The 22,311-nt window shown below is 44.0% G+C and overlaps 1 pseudogene; it reads left to right on the top strand.

Annotated features, from left to right (window-relative positions):
* Window positions 1-6,239: 6,239 nt before the first annotated feature.
* LOC146864066 (uncharacterized) lies at window positions 6,240-21,985 on the top strand (annotated as a pseudogene).
* Window positions 21,986-22,311: the final 326 nt, after the last annotated feature.

Below are 22,311 nucleotides of genomic sequence, written 5' to 3' on the forward strand. Positions count from 1 at the left end.
TACATCTGCATATCTATATAAATGCATGCATACATATACATATATGCATACATATGCATGTTATGTACATGAAATTTTGAAAAACACTAATAAAGCCAAAGCTAAAAAGCCACCTAATTCCAAGCAGAATTGCTTTAACTTTGACAAAGCTGAGACCTGTTGCATTTTTAATGCTTGTTTTAAATCCAGATCGTTTTTCTTAAAGGAAAACTGGCTGCATTTAAGAAAGAAAAATGAAACGTTTCTGTTTCTTTTTTTTAGAGTAGGCAGTGGGACCACTGCCTGCTCTTAAAACAATATTTTTAATGCCAGTCCCATTTGTGAGTGGCTTACTACTCATTTGAAATTGGTGGTAAATTGCGAGTGTTTTGCAGCCGCAAAACAATCTTACATTGAAGTGCGAGTCGTTATTAGGAAGGGACGCCCTTGGCATGCCCCTTTCTCATAGCGAGTCGCAAAATCTATTTTGGGAGTCGGTAATAGGTTACCAACTCGCAAAATAGGGTTTGTACATGGGGCAGACAAAAAGGGTCGTACATCTGGTCCCGAGACCATGAATCACTTTGTATTATGTAAAGTATATCAGACCACAATCACATAATTCACTGTGCAACCAGGCACTTGCCATAAAAATGCATATAAAGCAAATATATCAAAAATCAGTTTGCCCATTAGGCCATTGTCATAACATCACAAGTAGTGCACTTATGTAAAGACTTAAAAGCTGCACATGTCATAAGATCATCATGGACCCATTATGCATAACATCGCATTTAGGGCAATAAAGCAACCACTGATAGTTTTCCCCAGTCATAAGAACCTCCTTACTGTGCACCCTCCCTGTGCATATGTTGACATATTTGTGGAACAACTGCTCTCAAACCCAGCCCCGGAATGGCTCCGTCTGAGGCAGCTTCCAGGCACTCCTACTTAGAAATACTCACAACACAGCTGCCCGCGAACGTGCAGTGCAGCTGCCACTTCGCATAGCTCAACCCCATTCCACAATCACGGGGGCTGGGCGGTTTAGGCAGCTACAAGGAAGGCAATCCCCCGTCGGGTCGTGGATACCACGCTGCCCAGTTTGGGAGGGCTGCCTCGCCGTCAGAGGTGGTCTCTCCTCAGGAAAGCCTAGCAACAGCACGGTGGCTCCCTCTGGAAGGAGGGAGCTGCACAAGGGGGTTCCCGGCGGCCAATTAATGACCCCAAAGGAAAACGTCTCCTGCCGATTCCCAGGCTACTGTACGTTGAGGTCCCCTGGTGTTTGTAGCCTAAGAAAGCTGCCGGCAGAGCTGGCTCTCCCTTGGCTGACACTCGATTATGGGGGTGGGGCCACTCAAAGGGGTTCTTGACATATGGTGTGACCTGGAAACCAGCTTCTGAGGCCAGCTGATGGTGCCGGGCGGGGCAGGGCGGCCAGCGCTTCTCCACCCAGGAGGGCCCGGCACGCTGAGAACAATGGGGGAAATTACTTGGGGTTCCCTCCTGCTTGTGGCATAGTGCTCCATCATGAAGGGGAAGCTCACCCCACGGGCTGCACTGAAGGCTACAGAATTCTTTCACAGAAGGGTAAGCTCTCCCCACCAGATGCACTGAAAGATACAGCGCACCTCTCAAAGCTAAAAAAGAACAAGGGCGAAGAACAGTCTAGTCCTTCGCCTGCTTGGAGCAGTAATGGCAGGCCAACCCACCCCTCACACAGCAGGGGCAGTGCTCCTCTTATGCAGGTTTACTTTAGTTCAACAAGGATCTTTCCTGAAGTCTTTGATTTCCCTGAGACTTCCATCAGGAGGCAAGCACACACAAGCCCTTGGAGATTCTTCCCACGCAGGATACCACAGCAGGGCAAACAGAGTCAGTCCATTTCCTCCATCACAGACAGAAGCAGCAACTGCAGGCCAACCCACTCCATCCATAGAAAAGTCAGTGCTCCTCACACAGTCCTTCCGCTCTTCTTCTTGGCAAGGTCCTCTTGTTCCTGAAAGTAATCTAAAGTCCTGGGGTTTTAGGTCCAAGACTTATACCCCAATTTATTATTGTTCTCTTTGCTGTAAGGGCCTCTGAACCCAGTCCCCAACCAGTCCTGTCCTCTCTGCTGCAGCATGACCACAGGGGGCAGAGACATCATTGTGAAAGAGGAGACACAGCCTATTCCTGTGCTAGCAAAACTCCTCCCACCACTCTAAATGCAGGGCACACCTCAACCCCGCCCCAGTAATTGTCTAGAGTGAATGCACATCCCCAGCTCCTGTCACTCAAACACCAGACACTAAATACACAAACCGCCAGAGGCACAAAGAATGGTAAAGTAAGAAAATGCCCACTTTCTAAAAGTGTAATTTTCAAACACAGAATTTAAAAACCACATTTACCAAAAGTTGCGTTAATAAATTCTGAGTTCAGAAACCCTAAACTCCATTTTTCCTTCTTGTACCTATGGAAAGCTACACATGTAAAATCTTACATCCTAGCCCCAATGATAGACAGCCTTTAAATAGTGAAAAATGAAATACACTGTATTTCACTATCAGGACATGTTACACACATCAGTACATGTCCTACTTTTCACATACACTGCACCCTGCCCATAGGGGTACCTTGGGCCTACCTTAGGGGTGCCTTACAAGTAAGGAAAGAGAAGATTTGGGCCTGGCAAGTGGGTGCACTTGCCAGGACAGCATGGCAGTTTACTACAGTGTGCAGAGACACTACAGTGTTAGGTTTGAGACACATTTACAGGGCTACTCATGTGGGTGGCATAACCAGTGCTGCAAGCCCACTAGTAGCATTTGATTTACATGCCCTGGCACACACCGTGTACTTTACTAGGGACTTACCAGTAAATCAAATATGCCAATTATGGATAAACAATCATTGTCACAATTTATACAGAGAGCATATGCGCTTTAGCACTGAATAGCAGTGGTAAAGTACCCAGAATCCTATAGTCAACGAAAATAGGAGGCAAAAGGCAAAAAGTTTGGGGGTAAACCTGTCAAAAAGGCCAGGTCAAACAAGTACCTACTACTTTTCTCTGTTATAAAACCTCAGGCTGGTTTTTTTCAGTTTTCATTAAATAGCTTTGTGCTACCAATTTCAAAAAGTATAAAGAGACAGTTTTGAATCTGCAATATTTGAAGATGTAACCATGCAAATAGTTTTTGACTGTTAAAGTGAGGCGCTTACTCTTATAGGTAGATTGCAAAACTACACGACTAAAATATTACATTCTCAGCAATTTATGCTAACTCTGTTTCTTTTAAAACTACATGCTGGTTTCAGAATAAAAAAATTGCAAGAGCATAGTCGGATTTTACGTACCATATAAATCCTGAGCGTAAAAAACCTGTCTGGCGAGTCGCAACTTGCGACTCGCAAAAATGAATTGTCTTACATCTGGCCCTCCGTGTTTCAAATGCCATTAGTTGCATGGAGGTGTATGTCACTGAGCCAGCCAACTCGTGTTTTGCCCGTTAATGGTGCACAGGCCTAGGGCTTTCTCAGAGCGATACACTAAAGTTTAGTTTCAAGGTGGTTTCAGAATCTAGATGAAATATGACTGGTTTTCGTTGACAGTAGTGGTTTGTCGCTAAATCCAAAATAGATAAATGGCAAAATTATATGAGCGTCAACATGGAGACTACATTCGTCAGCAAAGAACAAAGCTCCCTATCAGCACAGACCTGTCTGCATTCACACTTATTGACAGTGGACGTGGGTGCTTTTCATGCATAATTATGTGCATTATAAATAGGTGACTATGGGTAAGCATGAGTCAATCCAATTGCAGGAAGAGGCAGTATGACCACTACTGAACAATGTAGAAACTGAGCTCTCGTGTGATCACAGTCAACACAGAAGCATGATCTTCAGAGAGCTACCTGCTTAAAAAGAATCTCAACATTTACAGAGTTATCACTAACACAAAGCCTGGACAACTTCTAATTCACACTTGTGCGGCATATAAAAGTTCAATCACACATGATGACCTAGGCTCTGTTGGAATCACAGCCCTCACAAAACACAAACCTTAACCGCAATCACATGCTTAGATCCCAGCCGCCATTAAACTTCAGGAGTGTTAGACCTGTCATCCTTAGGGTGGTCTTCCCCCAAAGCTTTTGGTTTTGACCTCCACGTTTGCTGTATCTTTTTGTTGGCTTTAGGACTCTTGAGCACTTTACCACTGCTAATCAGTGCATTTGCTTCTTCCCTAAATATGTGTGTAATTGGTGTATCTCTGATTGACATATTTAATTTACTTGTAAGTATGTTGTAAGGTGGCATACCATATACCCAGTGCATGTAATCTAGATGCTACTAGTGGGCTGCAGCACTGATTGTGCCACCCACACAAGTAACCTTTCAAACTGGTCTCAGGCCAGCCACTGCTGTGTATGCAGTTTACTGCCACTTCTGCCTGGCATTTAAAACTACTTGCTAAGCCTTAAACTCCCCTTTTATTACATATAAGTCAGCCCTAAGGTAGGCCCTAGGTAGCCCGAAGGGCATGGTGCTATGTAAGTGAAATGTTAGACATGTACTTGTATGTTTTGCATATCCTGGTAGTGAAAAGTAGCCTATTTCATTTTTCACTATTGTGAGGCCTACTCCTCTCATAGGTTAGCATTAGGAATTCCTTAATACACTTTTATGCTGTAATTTCTGCTCAGCTTTTTCGTATTTCATATGTTTGAAATGATATTGATACATTCTACTTACTGGTGAAGTTGGATTAAACATTACTGTTTTAGAAATGCCACTTTTAGAAAGAGGACATTTCTCTGTACTTACTGTTCCGGGTGCATGACATCCTGTCTCCAATACACGTCTGGGATGGCTGACAGCTACACTTTGTGCATTCACTTTCGACAACCAGAACACAGGAAGGATAGGTTTGTCTGAGTACTCATCTACATACATCTGTATTCTGATGGCCTTGCCTGGGCAGGATGGGAGGGAGGAGCTAACATTTCACTTGAATAGACTGTGTCCTGTCCCAACACAAAGAACTGATTACCCCCCACAGATACATTGGCAGACAGGACAGAGGTTTAAGGGATCTCTGTGCACTTCAGTAAGTTAGTAAACTTTATTTGTTTCAATTAATTAAAATCGTACAAAAGAGAAACATTAGTTAAAAATCTTAAAAGGAGGTTTTGGATAAGAAAGTTCATGGAGCAATAGATCAAAAGTGCAAGTTAGCATTTTTAAAGTCCCTTTGCGCTGTCTGATATTGACAGAGAACATCAGGGTACCAGGATAGCCCATAATTTTGGTGTTGGTGTTTCCATTCCAGTTAGCAGCCTTGCCCTGGTTTCTGATTGTTCCACAAGGTGTTATATTAAGGACTAAAATCCTGCTGTGCCACAGTGCACTAAGTTGCTTGAAGAGTAGGTTATACTCAGATCTGTTAGCAAAAGTAGGTAAGCAACAGATCAACATGCACATTTTGCTGCTTTTAAAAGTGCTTTTATGCTGTCTGTGAGTTGTCTGGGAACCCCAGAATGCCAGGATAGCTGTAGGTGTGATGTTAATGTTTCCACTCCATGCGCACTGTGTCTCTGACCTCCAGAAATTAAGCACTTCTGGATATGGACCTAAAGCTCTGCCAAAGGAATTACTCTGCTGCTTAAAGGACTCAACTGGACTGATGATCTGGAAGGCCTGCTTTTCTGTTTGTTGCACTGCTACCTGCTGCTCTCTCAATATGCTGAAGGTGAGCTGGATCTCCAAGGGCTTACGGGCTTGCCTCCTGTCCTTATAAAGTCTCAGGGATACAACAGACTTCCAACTCATCAACTACAGCTCCTGGGCCAATCTTCAATGTGCTCCAGACCCCCAAGAGGCGCTTCTGCAGTCCTGGGCCCTTAAAAGTGTTTTTTTTGGTTCCTTGAAATCAAGCTTTTGGGCTCATTGCTTTCGCAAATGAGCCCATTCGCTCCAGAACTAAGCCGCTCTCTCGAAGGATCAGTGCGAGCCACTGCAACATCGTCTTGTTGGAAAGCAAGCAACGGCACCTGCGACCATGAGGCTCCATCTGCGACGCCAGGCCAAATATACGCGCCCGCAGGATCATTGTTAGCAACATTCTACTTGCTCCTGGTGAATGTCTCGCCAGCGAATGAGACTCTTGGTTTACTTTGAAAAGGTAAAACTTCAGCAGAGCCTGTTTGAAACTGTATCCGACCTGCGCTCCATCATGGTTGGCCTGAACTTTGGCTTCACCCTGGTCTAGCATGACCTCAGGTAACCTTTTAACACCACTAAATTCTAAATACTGTTTTTGGTTTATTCTTTAAAAATTCATAACTCTGGTTCTACTACTTATTTTATTCATAAAAATATAATCTATATTTTTAAACCAGTGTGGTTTAATTTTGTGTTCTATTCATTGTGTTATTGTGTGTGTGTGTGTTTGTGTTGCACAAATACTTTACACACTGCCTCTTTAGATAAGCTCTGTGCAAAGCTACCAGAGGGTGAGCACAGGCTATCTTTTTGTGTATGCTTAGCTTATCCTGACTAGAGTGGTGATTCCTGCGTGGCCTGGGTGCATACCTCATCCGACCAGGAATTCCAGTTCTTAGATGGAGACTCAGCATCCCAGACCTTCACAGGTCACCCTTTACGCATATCTACACCCCACATTCAGACCGAGCCAAACAATCAACTCAGTAAAATAATTTACTCAAAGCAGTGTGATCTATCTTTTGCTCTAACTATAGCAATTTGCAAGAGTAATGAATAAAGCAGAGTATTTAATTATACAAACATTGCTGGATAGTTTGCACAGCATGAAGATAGATCTCTGATATCATTAATTGGTGGTGTAGGTCTGCATAGAAATCCACTTTCAGAAGATCATCACATACAGCCCCATAAATGTACACCCTACAATGAAACCCACCTTTTCAGAACCTACGCCTCAGCAGAGCTGCAAACACATGTCTGCAGAGGTCGTTATTCTGAGAAGTGCAGAGCTAACCACAGCCGGTGACTAGCAGATGCGATAAAGTCTAAACACTTCATTACATTTCACAGATCAAATCTTCTGGAATTTGAAAGTGGAAAAGAGTACAGTATTTACCACGACTCGCTGACTTTGGTGCAGTGAGCACCAAAATCCACATGTTTTAAACCAAAAACTAGACTAGGCAGAGGTACAATATATTGCACCTGATAAATTACGAACTCCAGGGAGTCAGATTTTATCAGGTGTGATAAATACCTCCTCTCCTCCAGGACACTCATAATCAGGGCCTTTGATTCTTCTATTATTCTATCTGAATTGATCTAATCATATTTCCCCACTCCCAACATCCTCTTTGATGGTTCGATTCACTATACTTGCAACTTTCATATCGTCACGAGTGGGGGGAGGGGTGGCTCATGGAGCTGTACAGAATCACAATATCAGTAATGTTTTACAGTTTAGGAAAATGCTCTGGGGAGTAGGTGGAAAATGTTAGTAGTAAAGTTGGCATCCCAAGGTTGGCCGGCCGGTCCACAGTAGGGCAGAAGGAGATTGTCTGAGCGGTGGGGTGGAGTGGTGATGGTTTTTGTGTATTAAAACGAGGGGTGGGACTGAGGTCGACCTTCATCCTGGGGATCACCTTGGTCTGATGAGTGAAGTTAGGAAACGATTTGTCTTAATTGGGGTTGGAAGAAAGTGATGAAAGCAGTAGGGTGAAATTAGCAAAGAAAGGTAGGAAAGAGGTCCAAGGCTTGGGCTGGTTACAGAAGATTGGTGCCTGGTGTTTGGATGACATGGAGAAGTTCATTGTGGTTTCTGTGGGGTTGTTGGGGTGGATAAAGGGTGGTGGGGTCTAGATTCGTTGCTTTGTATTAGTGAGGCGGGGTTGTTATACTGATTGTAAATGTTTAAAGAAATTAGTTGACAAACCTGTCCTAATAAAGCAGCCTTTTTCCCTCTAATGGCATGCAGGCCTTTTTCTCTTTATGGATGCCCGCCGGCAGTCTAAAGTGAGCTGCTGCAACCTCACATCAGTGTGAGATGTGCTCACTGTGTACTGCAGTTTCCCATGTCAGTGTTCAACAACGCTGCACGCTGTTGTGACAACATGGCAGTGCAAAACACCACTTCCATACACAATAATCAAATGCTACTTTGAAGACAAGTATTACATACACTTTAAATATATGCTGCACATCATATAAGCAACAACATTGACATTTTATGTGTTTGTCTCATACATGACCATTGTACTCACGTCTGCGTATTATAGGGGAAAGGGGATTCAAGCGCAGCTGCCTGAAGGTAGCATAAAGAGATGAAAATAAAATAACACAGCATTGCAAAGTAAAATGCAGCATAATATTCAATAATACAACATAATGCAGAATAACACAACATAATGACCAATAACACAACAGAAGATAACATAACATCCAATAACACATCCCATAAAGTGTAACATATATCATGCCCTCTCTTTGGATGCCAGTCATTGTAATGTACAATTTATCCTAATCTATGAAAACACTTTTAGAGCCTCACAACAAACAGTCAGGGAAGACACTCATTGAAACTATAGTTACAATACAATGCCAGCGCACATCACCTGTGCATTTCTTTTTTTTTTTTTTTAATTTTTTTAGTCCTCATTTAACCACAATATGCTCCAACTCAAGAAGAGGTTTCTCTGACCCATTTTTTAAGAAATTTAAAGGCAGGTTTTTACTGGTCTGGTCATGCCCCAAGGGGAGAAAAGGATGCCTTATATCTCCAGATCCGAACCTTCAAATACTCATACGGGCCTCAACCTTTATCTTGAGAGTTTGATAGACCACAATTCCGTCCTCAGGGGGAAAGAGTCAATCCCATCCTGGGGTTTTTTGTGGGGCATATTTTTAATCATTGGACCCAGAAATCAAAACTAAAAACAAAAACAATAAAATACAATAAAGATAGTAGGGAAAAAAAAAGGGAAGAGAGACCAACTTTTACAGGGCTTTATATATAGCTAACTCCTGTCTCCACCGATTTATCCCAGATTTCCCAATATTTTGTTTTTTTAGTACTTTTACCAGCTTGATCTAAGGAAGATACCCTCAGAATAGAATGAATCCATTCTTCTTCCGTGGGGGGGCAAGACAGAATCCATTTAATACAAAGCTCCCTTCGAGCTAGTAAAATCAGAGTAAAGAACAAAGCTTGATGACTTTTTGTTAATACCCCTCCAAAAACTTCCCTTGGGAATAGCCCAAAAATTACCGACATAGTTGTTAATTTTATATCCAATCCCATAATATCTGATATGGTCTTACCCACATTGTTCCAAAAAGCGTGTATTACCAGGCAGCTCCCGAACATGTGGACCTCATTTGCTCTATCTTCTCCACACTTGATTTCACGGTTTCCCATTTTCGATATTCTCTGGGGAGTCCAGTAGGCCTTATGGACTGTGAAGAGATGATTCTTTTTTAAGGGGGCAGCATTTATGCAGGACCATAAAGAAGACATAGATACTTGCCCAATATTTTCGAGATCTTCATCCGGTAGGTCCTTCCTCCATGTCTCCATGAATAAGACCTGCTCCTCTTCCCCATTTTGGACAAGTAGCCAGTACCATTCTGCCACTTCTTTTACTTGTGTTTGTCGAGAGGATATCTTTAGAGACAAGTTCGAGTTTCGTTCTAATTCTTTTCTAGAAGATTTTGTCCAGCTTAACAGTTGATAGTATTTAAACTTCGAAACCTGATCTTCACAGATTACAGATATTTGGGACCAGGATATAAGTTCCGCCTCAAATAGGAGTTGTCCCCAAGTATTAATTCCACATCTCCTCAAAGGTGTTGCAAGAGCATCCTCCAGACACAAGGGCGTCCCTGGAGAATCCCAAACTGGTGTAATATCATTATAATAAGGAATTTTTAAAAGGTGGCTCACCTGGGACCAAAGCTTTACTGCAGATAGCAAAATCTTCTATGTAGCTTTTTTGAAAAATTTTGGATGACCAAATTTTAGAAGGAAGCATCCAGCTTGTTGGGAGAAATCAAACGTAAGCGCCTTGTAGAGAGGCGAGAACATAGAACTTTCCATCATCAATTGCCGGGAATTTTTTAACTGGAAAGCGCACAAGTACAGATATAGATATGGGGTTGCAATTCCTCCATATTCTTTTTTTTCCCTCAGTTTTTTCAAGGCTATTCTTGGACTTTTATTTCCCCATATGAAGCTTGAAAAAAGCCCTTGTACCTTCCTAAACCAAGCTTTTGGGAACTCTAAGGGAATGGTATTAAATAGAAATGTATATTTAGGAAGAATTGATATTTTTAATAGATTAGATTTACCCAGAAAGGAAAGAGGCAATGCTCCCCAAGTTTGTAATTGAGAGCTTACTTTTCTTGTCACTTTTTCAAAGTTTATCTGTGTGATTTTATCAATATTTTGAGCTATCTGTATCCCCAAATACCTTATATCTTTTTTTGTGTAGATACTTTCGAAATTTGTTTTCCATTTCATTAATTCTGTCTTTTGTTGATTAGGTAAATATCCTGAGACCCTACCAAAATTCTCTATTTCAGACCAAATTCCTGTGTATGATGTCTCTAAGTCACCAGTAAAAATGATGAGATCGTCCGCATATAACCCAATTTTTTTCTCCCATCCGTTACATTTAAATGGAATAATATTCTGGCTAGTTCTCAGCTTATACGCCAGTGGTTCCATATACATATTAAAGAGTAACGGAGAAAGAGGGCAGCCTTGTCTGTATGGGTCTAGTTCAACAAAATGAAAAAGAACAAATAAAATGCCCTATAGTTGTGGAAGAAATAACTCAAGCTTTAGGTTTTAAAAAAAGGGTAAAGCAGCAGGTCCGGATTCCATTCCAAATGAGATATACAGCCTATTAAAAGAATAATTGACACCTATTCTTCTTCAACTGTTTAATTCTTGCTTTTTAAAGGGTAATACCCCCACTGCCTCATGGGAAGAGGCGACTATTACAATTCTGTTAAAACCAAACAAAAACCCACGAATTGTGAGTCATATAGGCCTATTTCTCTCCTAAACTGTGACCACAAGATCTATACACAGATTATCACCACACGTTTAGATAAAGTGATGGGTTCGATCATACACCCAGATCAAAAGGGCTTCATGAAAGGGAGGCAGCTCAGTGAATTAGTACAAGACCTTATCGGAGCTATAGACATGGCCCAAACATATAAGACCTCTTTGGCAGTAATGACTTTTGATGCTGCCAAAGCCTTCGACCAGGTCAATTGGACATTCTTGTTTAAAGTGATACAACGTTTTGATCTGGGAGAAACATGTCTGACAGCAATTAAAGCCATCTATAAAAATCCCTCAGCAAAAATTTTGGTGAATGGGAAATTAACCAGACCTGTGCATTTCACGTACTTAACAGATCGCCTTCCAGTACCTGTGAAGCAGTAATTGCATTACCTCCTTGTCCCTCTGGCTCATCTCCATTACATAATGAGGCCCCTGTGCCTTATAGACACATTCCTTACCAATATCAAAAGCGCCCACGCCCACCACACCACACCTCCTATTCTTTTGTGTCTGTAGACACAGTAGGGTGAGTGCGGAGCGCTCGCTCCACTGAAGGTTTGTTTATTTGAAGACGGTGACAGCACTTCCTTTTCACCAGCATTGAACCTGGTGGACTGCTGGCTAATATTGATGCAGTGAGTTTTCTGGGTCCTGTAGGATGTCTGCACTAATGTGTTCACCCGGCTGGAGGTCGGTGGTGCCTCCCTCCGATTGGGGTGGGAGTGGCCTGTTGCCGGGGCTGGATTCCACTGGCCAAAGGTTTGCTGGCCCTTTCTCCGGCCGGGTTGTTTGTGTGCCTGTGTTGCCGAGGCACTCAGCTGGTCAGCATTTGGCCATCGAAGGCTCGCCGGTTGCACATGGTTCAGCTGCCGCATAGCGGAGCATGTGGGCCGGGTGCAGTTTTCTTGTGAGTCTGGTGTGCACTTGTTGCACTGCGGCACTTCTCTATTCCTGCTTGTGGTGCAGCAGGTGGAGGAGACACTGACTGCTGAGCACTTGTGGAGGAAGTGAAGGGGGGGTACAATTATCCATTATATATGTGTTAATCTGGCCTACACCTGTGTTGCCGTGCTTCCGCGTTGCCTGCCAGGAATGCGGGGTGATGTACACCTGTGTATGTATAGAGGTCTGCCTGCAGCCATGTGCTATAGCTTGAGAGTGCAGGCGCTTGATTATGGTTTCTTCGTCCATTCAGGACAGGGGTCCAGTTCAGCATTTTTCTTTTTTGGACTTCGGGTGTTACCTATGGGGTGTTTGGCCCATGATTTCGAAACCATATATTAGCAGTTGGTTCTGGTTTGTTGGTTTAACTGGCCTTTCATGTTACGTCATGTGTATTGATATAGGGAAAAATAGGATACATTTTGTACAAACACACACAGAGTTAAGGCCTGCAACTTCTATGCATAAGTTTCAAGTTAAAAGCAGTTTTAGGGCTCAGTAGAAATGCAGGCCCAGGCCTCTGCAGGAGAAATAGGTCAGAAAATATCATCTTACAAAGGACAATGAGTTTAGCTGAACTTATCAGGTCACACAGTTCGTTGAAAGGTCAGGAAATGGCCTGCATTCACAAAGATAAGCTACTGCATGAAGTGTAGATCATATATTCCTCTAGACATGGGAAACCAGTAGTGTTTTACACGTAGGAACTACAAAAACCACAAACCACAAGCCCATCTGCTAGAGAGACGAGCTGAAAGGTGTCAATCATGTCTTTTGTAATCTGTTACTAATGCATGCGCACATAGATTAAGCTCGCACACAGGATGGACTGGCCCAGGTGCAAGCCTTGCCACTGCTCACAAGTCGCTTGAGTTGAAAACCACATGTCACACTTATACGATGCTAGGCATGATGGAGAAACCACAGGCCGGAGGTCAGATAAGCGTAGCCAAAAAGCATTAGGCAAAAATATAATCGCTCGCTTCACAGGGAAACAGATGTATGTAAAATGTTGTTATTAACAGTTGAAGTCTGAGAATAGAAGAACCACTGAGCAGGTTTCTGTCAATATGAGATGCGAGGGCCATGTGGCCCATATCTATATGTGCTTTGTTTCCAGGAAATTGTAGTATCTGCTGATTTCAATCTACTCATTTGTGACGTAAATCCTATGCTTGTAACTTTTTTCTATTGTGGTTTTAGAGTATATAAGCCACTGCGTTTGAACTGTTCTTTGGACATCATATTCCAGTCTCGGCTGAGCCTGGCTGATCTCCACAGCTGATTAATGCATTAAACCATATTGTATTGTCAACCTGCTCCTTTGTTATTCTTACAAAGATTTTTCCCTCCAACATCATGGTGAGCCTGAGCCAGGACTTCCAATTCTTCTTGCCTCCTGCCACACCCTAGGCACCTCCTGTCCTTATTGCAGTGGTTTTGCGCAACTAAAAGAAGGTAAGAAGACGCCGGTTAGAAAGTCTTCATATTTCTCTGGGACAGGTGAAGCTTGGGAGTTGGCATCCTTATAAGGTGAGAACAGTGCAAATGTTGTCCCTTATACCTTACAGGTAGCATGTTGACAGTATGATGTGTCCTATGGTATTATTTTTATTAATGTTTATATGTGGGGAAATGCATGCATGATTGTGCACTGACACAATAACAATGACTAGAGCTCCGGTGGTAAGTTTGGAAGATACTAGGGGACCTGGCTAAAAGAGCCAGAAGCAGTCAGGAAAGAGTAGGACTTGAAGCTGGACAGCCAGCGTACATTCTGACGTTGTGGTAAAGAAACAGGTGAAAACCTGATGTTCATTGGAACTTTATTCTAAGTAAGAGCAGAACAATTCAAGTAATCTCAGACTTTAAGTTTGAAAGTCAAAGTTTGTAGTTACAGGCAGTGAAGTATATCTTCCTTGTGAGTTAAGGAGAAGTGACCAGCTGCAGCTGCAGCAGTAGTAGTAGTTTTTTGCCCTACTATGAAGTTTTAGAGTACATTAATATGACTATGCAGATGTGAATAGAAGTAAGGACACACATTAATGTCATTTTGTAGTTGTGCTGTTTATACGTAGGATTTCTGAATTGTGTGAAATACTGTAGAGTTTCAGGAAAAGGATTTTTTTTTTATTTAGACAAATGTCTCAAGGGCGCACAGGTAGCCAACCACAACCGATTCCTGAATTAATCATCCATTTTTATAACGGTCTCCCTGGGGCCCTTTCTAGCGGTACTGACCCTGGTTGGCCAGCAATCCCAATACCATTTGATAACCCTTTAATGTCAGGTTTGTGAGCGCCTAGGTATTGACTATACATTACCACTGGGTCTCCTGACAACATACATTGATGAGACAGTAAAACTCCTGTCAGATAACTAAAAAGATCGGTCCCAAAGAAGTAAACACAAAGACACAGTCCTCCACATTACAATTATTAAGAGTAGTGTACAGTAACCTCATGAACCCCACAACAAATACTGATGCTATCAATTATTATCCCTATAGTCAAACCTTAGATCCTCCAGATTGGAGCCTAGAAGAACTATCAAATAGTATAGATGAGGACTTAAATAGCTATTTTCAAGGTACACATACCATAGAAGAAATAACAGATAGACTTGATAGGAACTTCCTTAATTTTCTTGCAGCTTATTCTGAACAGGACCTTTCCACACTTAAGGTATTGGAATTGGTTTTGAATTCTACAAAACCTATTGCAGTAGTTCACCACACAGTGAGACACCCCCCCAGAAAACCCCCAAGAAATTAACTCATTACCTATATGAGTAGCAAGGAGAATAGCCAGAAGGAAATCTACCATAACACCCCATGAGGTAGATAAGGGCATCAGGTGGAAAGTATAATAGAACTAAGAATAAGCAATTTCATTAGGAAGAGTGAACACTTATAACAGGGACAAGTTAAGCCCAAATATAAGACTAAACAGAGGCCAAGTGCGGCCCAAAAATAATGGGGACCCCTTTAGAACACATGGTTAAGGTATTCCCTGAAAAACAAGGACAAAATAGAGAAATATTGTAAGGAGTGGCATAAGGCAACATCAAAAATTGAACATGCATGGCCTGAAAAGGGCTCATTTGACAGCATAACATTAGATCAAATAGCCACCCTCTTACAAAGCAAATATAATAGGAAGAAATTAGAAAAAAGGAAAACCATCTTAGATCAGTGGAAGGTATTTTGTGAAACACACTGAAAGGAGACTGAGATAAGGCCCCAGTCTCCTCCTTCAGCTCCTCCACCTTGTACTGAGAGGCACAAGCGAGTTTAAACATTGCAAAGGTACAGGGCATGTATACAATGCAGGCTAATACATCAAACACACTTCCCACCTCCTCACATCTGCCTGCTGTAGGATATTCAGATCCTGAGTGTAGCCCACCATCAGAATCATCTTCCAAACACAATGAATATGTCCGTCTAACGCCACGCCCACGAATGGCTAGCACACCTCGAGAGATGTCGGGGGAGACACCAATAAATATGTAGGACAATGCATGCTACCTTTACACTACATTTAGACGATGAAAGTGCGCCTACTGAGAAAGATAAAAGTCAAGGTCAGCACCAAAAATCCGATTCAAGGGACACACAGAGAGGAGGTGTCACTATGAAAACAGTCAGCAGTGCAAGGAATTCAAGCCCCGACAGTGAGAGGAGGACAGGAAAGTTAGCCTTTACACCAAAAACACCTCCCGCAGCACACTGGAGGTGGAAAGAGGAGAGTGGTTCAAGATAAGGAAAGATGGACAGATGGACACAAGAACAACCTGGGAAAAAGAGAAGGTGCCCTTGTGGGATCAGAGGACACTAGGCAGGTCACAAATGATGGAACACCAAAGCTCGGAGCTCTTCCTCCGTGCACATAACCTCTTAGGTGAAGAAGACATGAGGTCAGACAGATCTTACATAGGATCAGATGGGGCATTAGATGTTATCACAGAGCATGATAATAGAATGTCCATCGTGAACGACCATGATAGAGAACAGTCACAATATGCCTGTGAGGGGGGACACACCAACAGGGTTGCTCAGGCCTTACAGAGGGGGCAGCGAGAGTTAAACAGATTGAGATTTGATGGAACGCATGCAAGCCCTTATGAGAAGCAGGGGACATTTAACATGACGGGAAGAATGACATTGAGAAAAGACACAGCACGCCTACTCCCTGTGCGCCCGGGCAGTGATCTGACACCCAATGAAATAGTGGCCCAACACGAACAGAGTTGGTACAATGTTGTTCCTTTTACTGACAATCTAGCAGGTTGGACAGAAGGACTAGCACCCCAAATGACACCATGGCCACGAGATGGTTCTTTTGAACCACAAGACGTGCATCCTTCACGGTATAGTTGATCCTGAGTGGGATTATCCTTATATGAAGGACAGCCAGCGAATATGGCAAATATATGCCAGACAATATGACTCACGTCACCCTGCTGGACATAGGGACACAGTCCTGTCACAACTGCCCTTAATATTTAAAGGTACAGGGACGCCCCAATACATACCTTGGCCCCAGATGGATAAAGAAAATCTTTAAAAAACAGCTGCCACCACTTGCCGAAGAGGCAGGGAAGTGGATAGCTGCTTTTGAAAAACACACAGCAGGGATACCCCTCGCAATCAGCGATATCAAAACCTTATTAACCTCCCTTATAGGAGATGAAACAGACACACTGTTCATGAAAGCAGGAGTAAAGGACGTGGCACTGACTAATTCAAAATGTGATGGGGCACACTTCAACAAAGTAAGGGGAGTTGTTTGGACACAACTAAGACGAATGTACCCAGACAGGCCAGACATTGGATCTCTCATGGCACAGACAATGCAGCCAGATGAAGACCCAGCACAATTCCTCAGCAGAATTAAAGAGAAATGGACACAGGAGGTAGGGGAGAGATGGGATGTGACTGGACAAAATGTAATACTGTTCTATAACATAGTGAAGAAGGGATTGCCAGCTGAAGTGCAGTACAAACTAGACAACATAGTAGCCTCAGAAGCCAAACCATGGACTGAGATACAGGCTCACATAATACATTATTGTAAAAGGAGACAGGACAAGGAAAAGAGCGAGAAGGCTAAAATTGAGAAAGCAGCAGTTAAATTAGTACAACAGAAACTAGCAAAGAGGACAGAGGGAGGAACTGCCACTGCGACTACCCAGATGGCCGCAGTGTCTTAGGGCATGCCACCTGTAAACACCACTTCGCAACTTCGCAACCCCAACATTACGCCCCCAGATTTAATAACATGACATACGGAAAATGCATTATCGTAAATGCTGTGCGGACTTTTTTTATTGTCCAGCAGAGGGCACCAGAGGGCAGTAGAGAGCTGCAGAGAGCAGGCGAGGAGAGGCGAGCTGCGTGAGGCGAGGAGCAGCGGAGGAGGTGGCCCCCACCTTGACATCTAGCGACGGCACTTCGTCATTCGGCGCTTTCATCCTTCGGCGCTGCCACTCTCCAAAGCAAAAGGAGGGTGGGGGGCAGCGAAGGTAGATGCAGCTGTCTTTCGTTTTTTGCTTACGACGCCCGCCAGGCCGCCAGCCCACCAACCCCGCTAGCTCACCTGCTTAGCTCGGCCCGACACGGCCGATTCGCGGCCCGATTTGACTATTTTGGCAGCGCACGTGCGGCCGCCCTTTTTCCAGATGGCCACAGTGAGAGAGAGACTCGGCGGAATCGCGGAGGCGGCCTGGTCAGACCAGGTGCAGCCTGCGAATCTGCCTTAAGTGCCCCGCTTGCCTCCCCACAGACACACCTCCATTTCACGGAGCTGCAACACCGGCACCGGCACCTCACAGGAGTCTGGGCAGGGGGGATGGGACAGGAGCAGGTGCCGAACCACCCCCCCTGGTTCTCCCAGGTCTTCCCTGCCAACTCAGATCAGAGGACATAAAGGGCTACCTCGGCTACCCAGGTTTGCTCTTAGGCTCTGGGGCTGATTGCAGAAACTGTCACCATTGCAAAATTTGAAAGGATTGAAAGCATTGAAGTTAGAGAAACCCCCAGATACGCACAAAACACAGTGGGCCACAGGATGCCTTAGGGGAGAATCTCTAAGTAAATGTTTAAAGCGCCTCAGGAGAAAGGTCGTTAACGGTGGGGTTACCCCCAAGACATTTTCCTTTCAGCAGACCACCATACCATTCAACCACCAGCCATTACTAGCCACCAGCCTTTGGTCAATACCCAACAGTCTTCGAGCCACAGGGCACCTGAGAGGGCCCTTGTGGGAGCCTATCCATTGTCACCGTCACCCTCAAACATGAGATCAGGGCGTGTTCGGGGGGCCGTTCAGCCAAGACAAGCAGGGGGAAAGGGAAAGAAGCGTAAATCTGGCCCACCCACAGCCCAATCTTTCAACCAAACTTCCCTCAACTTAACAGAGGTCGACTTAATGGACAGTGCACCACCAAGAAGGGGAGTCTCCCCCAACTCCAAGGTCTCTCCAACCCAGCCCAAAATCTATAAAAAATTCAACTTCCTAAAGGACAGTGGTGCTGTTGTCTACTCAAGCAATGCGGCACTTAAAGGTCTTCAGTCTCCCCTTCAACCGGTTCAAACTCTTCACTCGCTACAGTTAACTACAGCTTTAATACACACTCAAGTCAGTGAGCCGAGTTTATCTCCCACAGCAGATCATACCAACTCAGCCTCTAACAGCAACTTAACCTCAAGCGTCCTGGGGGCATCCTCCACCTTACCCAGCACAACAGCAGCAGCACCCATGCCGGCCACAAGTCGTCCGGCCCAAAACATCGGACTCCTGGCGACCGCTGCACACTCAACAAAGCCTTTAGAGGGTCACCCAGGGACCCAGCCAACTCAGCCATTGATAGACTAGGCTTCAGACTGCTCAGCTAGTTCAGTAACAGCAACGTCCCCGCCAGGGGATGTTCAGCAAGCGCATACACCAACAGTTCTAAAAGGAACAAGCCACGGAAAAGAGAAATCAGAATAAACAACTGCTGACAGCTCCCTCAACAGCTCCCCCAAGCCCTTAAGTGGATGAGACAAGCAGGACACAATTTCCATCCGCACTTCATGGAAAAACATGAAGCGCACTCTGCCATTCGAGCAAGCAAAAAGACTAACTGCAGCACAAGGCGCGCAAATCTAAAGACTTAAAAGAAGTATAAATGGTTCCAATTGACCGCAACGCGGTTAATCAAATAAACGATAGAGCCTCACATAAGTCCTTAAACTTAAATCAACTGCTGGAGGAAACGTCAGACAAAGCTGCACATCTTCTAATCAAGCAGCAGATCACAAATGGAAGAAAGGAAGGGGCGCCGGGCCCGATAGGAATCCCACGCTCTCTGTTTAAACAGAGGGCGGCAGAGTGGGCAAGAATACTTCACCTTATGTTCCTGGATGTTAGACAACAGGGTGTCATCCCTGATTCATAGAAAGACTCTACGATCATTCCCATCCACAAACGTGGTGACAAGGCTTCGCCTGGCAACTATCGGTTAGTAGCTCTAATCGACAATGAGGCCAAATACTTTGCGGGTACGTTGTTGGAAGAGCTTACAGCCTGGGTGGACACTAATGATATAATTCCACTAAATCAGACAGGCTTCCGTAAGAAAACAGGTACAACAACGAACATCTTGACATTATCCCTGCTTATAGACGCAGCAATCTCGAAGAAAATGCAGCTGCACCTTGGTTTTATCGATTTTAGTGCCGCCTTCGATAATGTGGACAGACCTAGACTGTGGGCAAAGCTAGCCAGCTGGGGTATCCCAAATGCTCTTTTAAAAATGATAATGCTCCTACATACAGATACCTGGGTAGAGGTTAAACTAGGCACAGGGACGCATCTGACAAGGAAAGTAAAAACAACGAAGGGCCTCAAACAGGGCTGCGTGCTGGCACCTATCTTATTTAATTTATTCATGGCAGACCTAACGCAGTTACTCAACACCAGCAATTCTCACGTGCCCTGGATGGGAGACACAACTCTGTCCAATCTCCTTTACGCCGACAACGTAATCTTTCTCAGCCACACAGTAGTTGGCTTGCAACATCTTCTCAACAGCATGCAGGATTACTCTGAAGCAAACAAGCTGTCAATTATTTTAACTATGTCAATCAACAACAAAAGGAAGGAAGTGAGAAGCTGGCATCTGGGCGGTACATGCATAGATTCAGTGGGAGCCTATAAGTACCTAGGTGTCCAAAGAAGGATCATTTGCTCGACAGCGAGAACAGATTCAAAGGAAAGGGCTGGTGCTAGCTCTAACCATGAAAAGCTTAACATTTAAATTATCGGGCCCAACATTGAGTCCCCTACTCAATGTAGCACAGGCTAAAATTCTACCCACAATAACTTATGATAGTGAAGCCTTAAGAGGCAGAGACGCTAAATTGCTGGCTACAACTTTAGTAAAAGCATATAGAACCACGTTTAGCCTTTCAAACTACACATCCCCGGCGCAAATTAGGCTGGAATTTGGCCTATTGAAGCAATCATGGGCCAGATACGGCGCATACATCAACTGCTGGAATAAGATCAGAATATCGGCCCCTAAAACTCTAAACCAGCTTCTATGGCAAGATCTCCAACAGAGGGAGGATTCTCCTGCAAGAAGCTATCTTCAGGAGGCTCTAGCATGTACTGGACTCTTGGCCCTTTGGAAAACACTGACCCACCATCCAGGATGAAATCCTTGAACAAATTGGCGCTGGTGGAGGACAAAGCAGCCTTTTCAGCAAGATCGCACGCCTGGATGACGCTGAACAATTATAAAGTCTTAGCCCCCAAAAAATATTTTCATTTGGGCTACCCAAAATCTCAGAAACTTAAATTCTTAAAACTTTGCCTTGGCTTGCTCCCGTGCACTCAGAACATTCCACCGTGGAAGAGGGAGCCATCTCTTACATCTTGTAGTCTGTGCAAAAATGGCCAGGGCAATATTAGCCATTTATTATGCTCCTGCAAGGAGTTGATACAGGAAAAGAGACAGCTGTTAAGAGTCCCCCTAAACCAAAGGAGAATTCTCTCAAGGAGGTAAGCAGCTTTTGGCATGCTTTGGTCCAGCAAAAACTGTAGACTAGTGAGATTCCTAGATGTAGCCGAGAAAAAAATGCCATCGCACACCTAAACTTCTTCCAGTCTAAGGCGTAGCCTTTAGGCCATCAACTCATGCAGGTGGCTGGATGCCAAAATAATTGGGAATATTGTGTCCACTCTTTTTACTAGGATACAAGACTGCCCCTAACAAGGTCGACCTGGGAAGCCTCCATACAAGCGCTTGGCTGGTCTTTTAATAATGTCCTTTCTTGGTTAATAGCACTGCCCAGACAGAGTAATGAAGCAGGGCAGAATGCACAACTTATATTGAGGGCTATCTGTTTGAGGAACAAAGCAATTTTAATCTGATAGCATTTTGACAGTTTTTAAGCTTCTGATGATATATGAATTTTGCAAATGTGTAATTAATATCTTATCATGATTTTATTGTTTTACTTGGAATTTGTATTGCAATGGTTTTAGGTAACTATGCATATGTAATAAAATTAGTAAAAAAATTGGTAGATTTATTAACAGGAATGGGCAAGGAGGGCGAGGAGGGTTTGGGGGAAATAGGCAAAACACATTTAGGGGCGGGCAAACATGCCACTACTGTAAGATGCCAAGACATTTCATTAGAGAATGTAGGACCAAAAAGAACAACGAACAGGCAGGGGCAATATATGGCCAACAAATGGTACAACCTGGTCTCACTGTGGCACAGCCTGCCATGAGCCCCCAAGTGACATATCGTCCACAGCCCCAAATGCAGCCTCAACAACAGTTCCAGCCACAACAGGTGCAACAACACATACCCAAAATGCAGTATGTGCCGCAACAGGCAGTTCAGCCTACTGTACAACACCAGACCTTACAAGGTAGGGTAACGGTCAGAGGAGGAAACCCCTTTCAGCAATATTATGTGGGAGGATATGCTCAATGAAGGTGCCCGCGGAGTAGCCTCATGTGTCCAGTACTATCGATAACTCACAGGCTAGACGAGGAACCCAATGTGACAGTAGCCATAAATGACAGGGAATACAGCTTTCTCATTGACACTGGGCCCACTAGGTCCTGTATTCGTGAGAGAGGACTCCCGCTGTCAAATTCATCAATGGACACACAGGGGTTCCCCGGGGAAGTGATGAGGGTTCCATTTACCAAACCTGTGGAGATGGAGATAGGGGGGAGGTACGTTAACAGCAGACTTTTATTCTCCCCCACGGCCCCAGCAAACTTGTTAGGACGTGATCTTACGGTAAAATTAAA

The sequence above is a fragment of the Triturus cristatus genome, chromosome 2_1 (genome assembly GCF_964204655.1).
Source record: "Triturus cristatus chromosome 2_1, aTriCri1.1, whole genome shotgun sequence".
Lineage (NCBI taxonomy): Eukaryota > Metazoa > Chordata > Amphibia > Caudata > Salamandridae > Triturus > Triturus cristatus.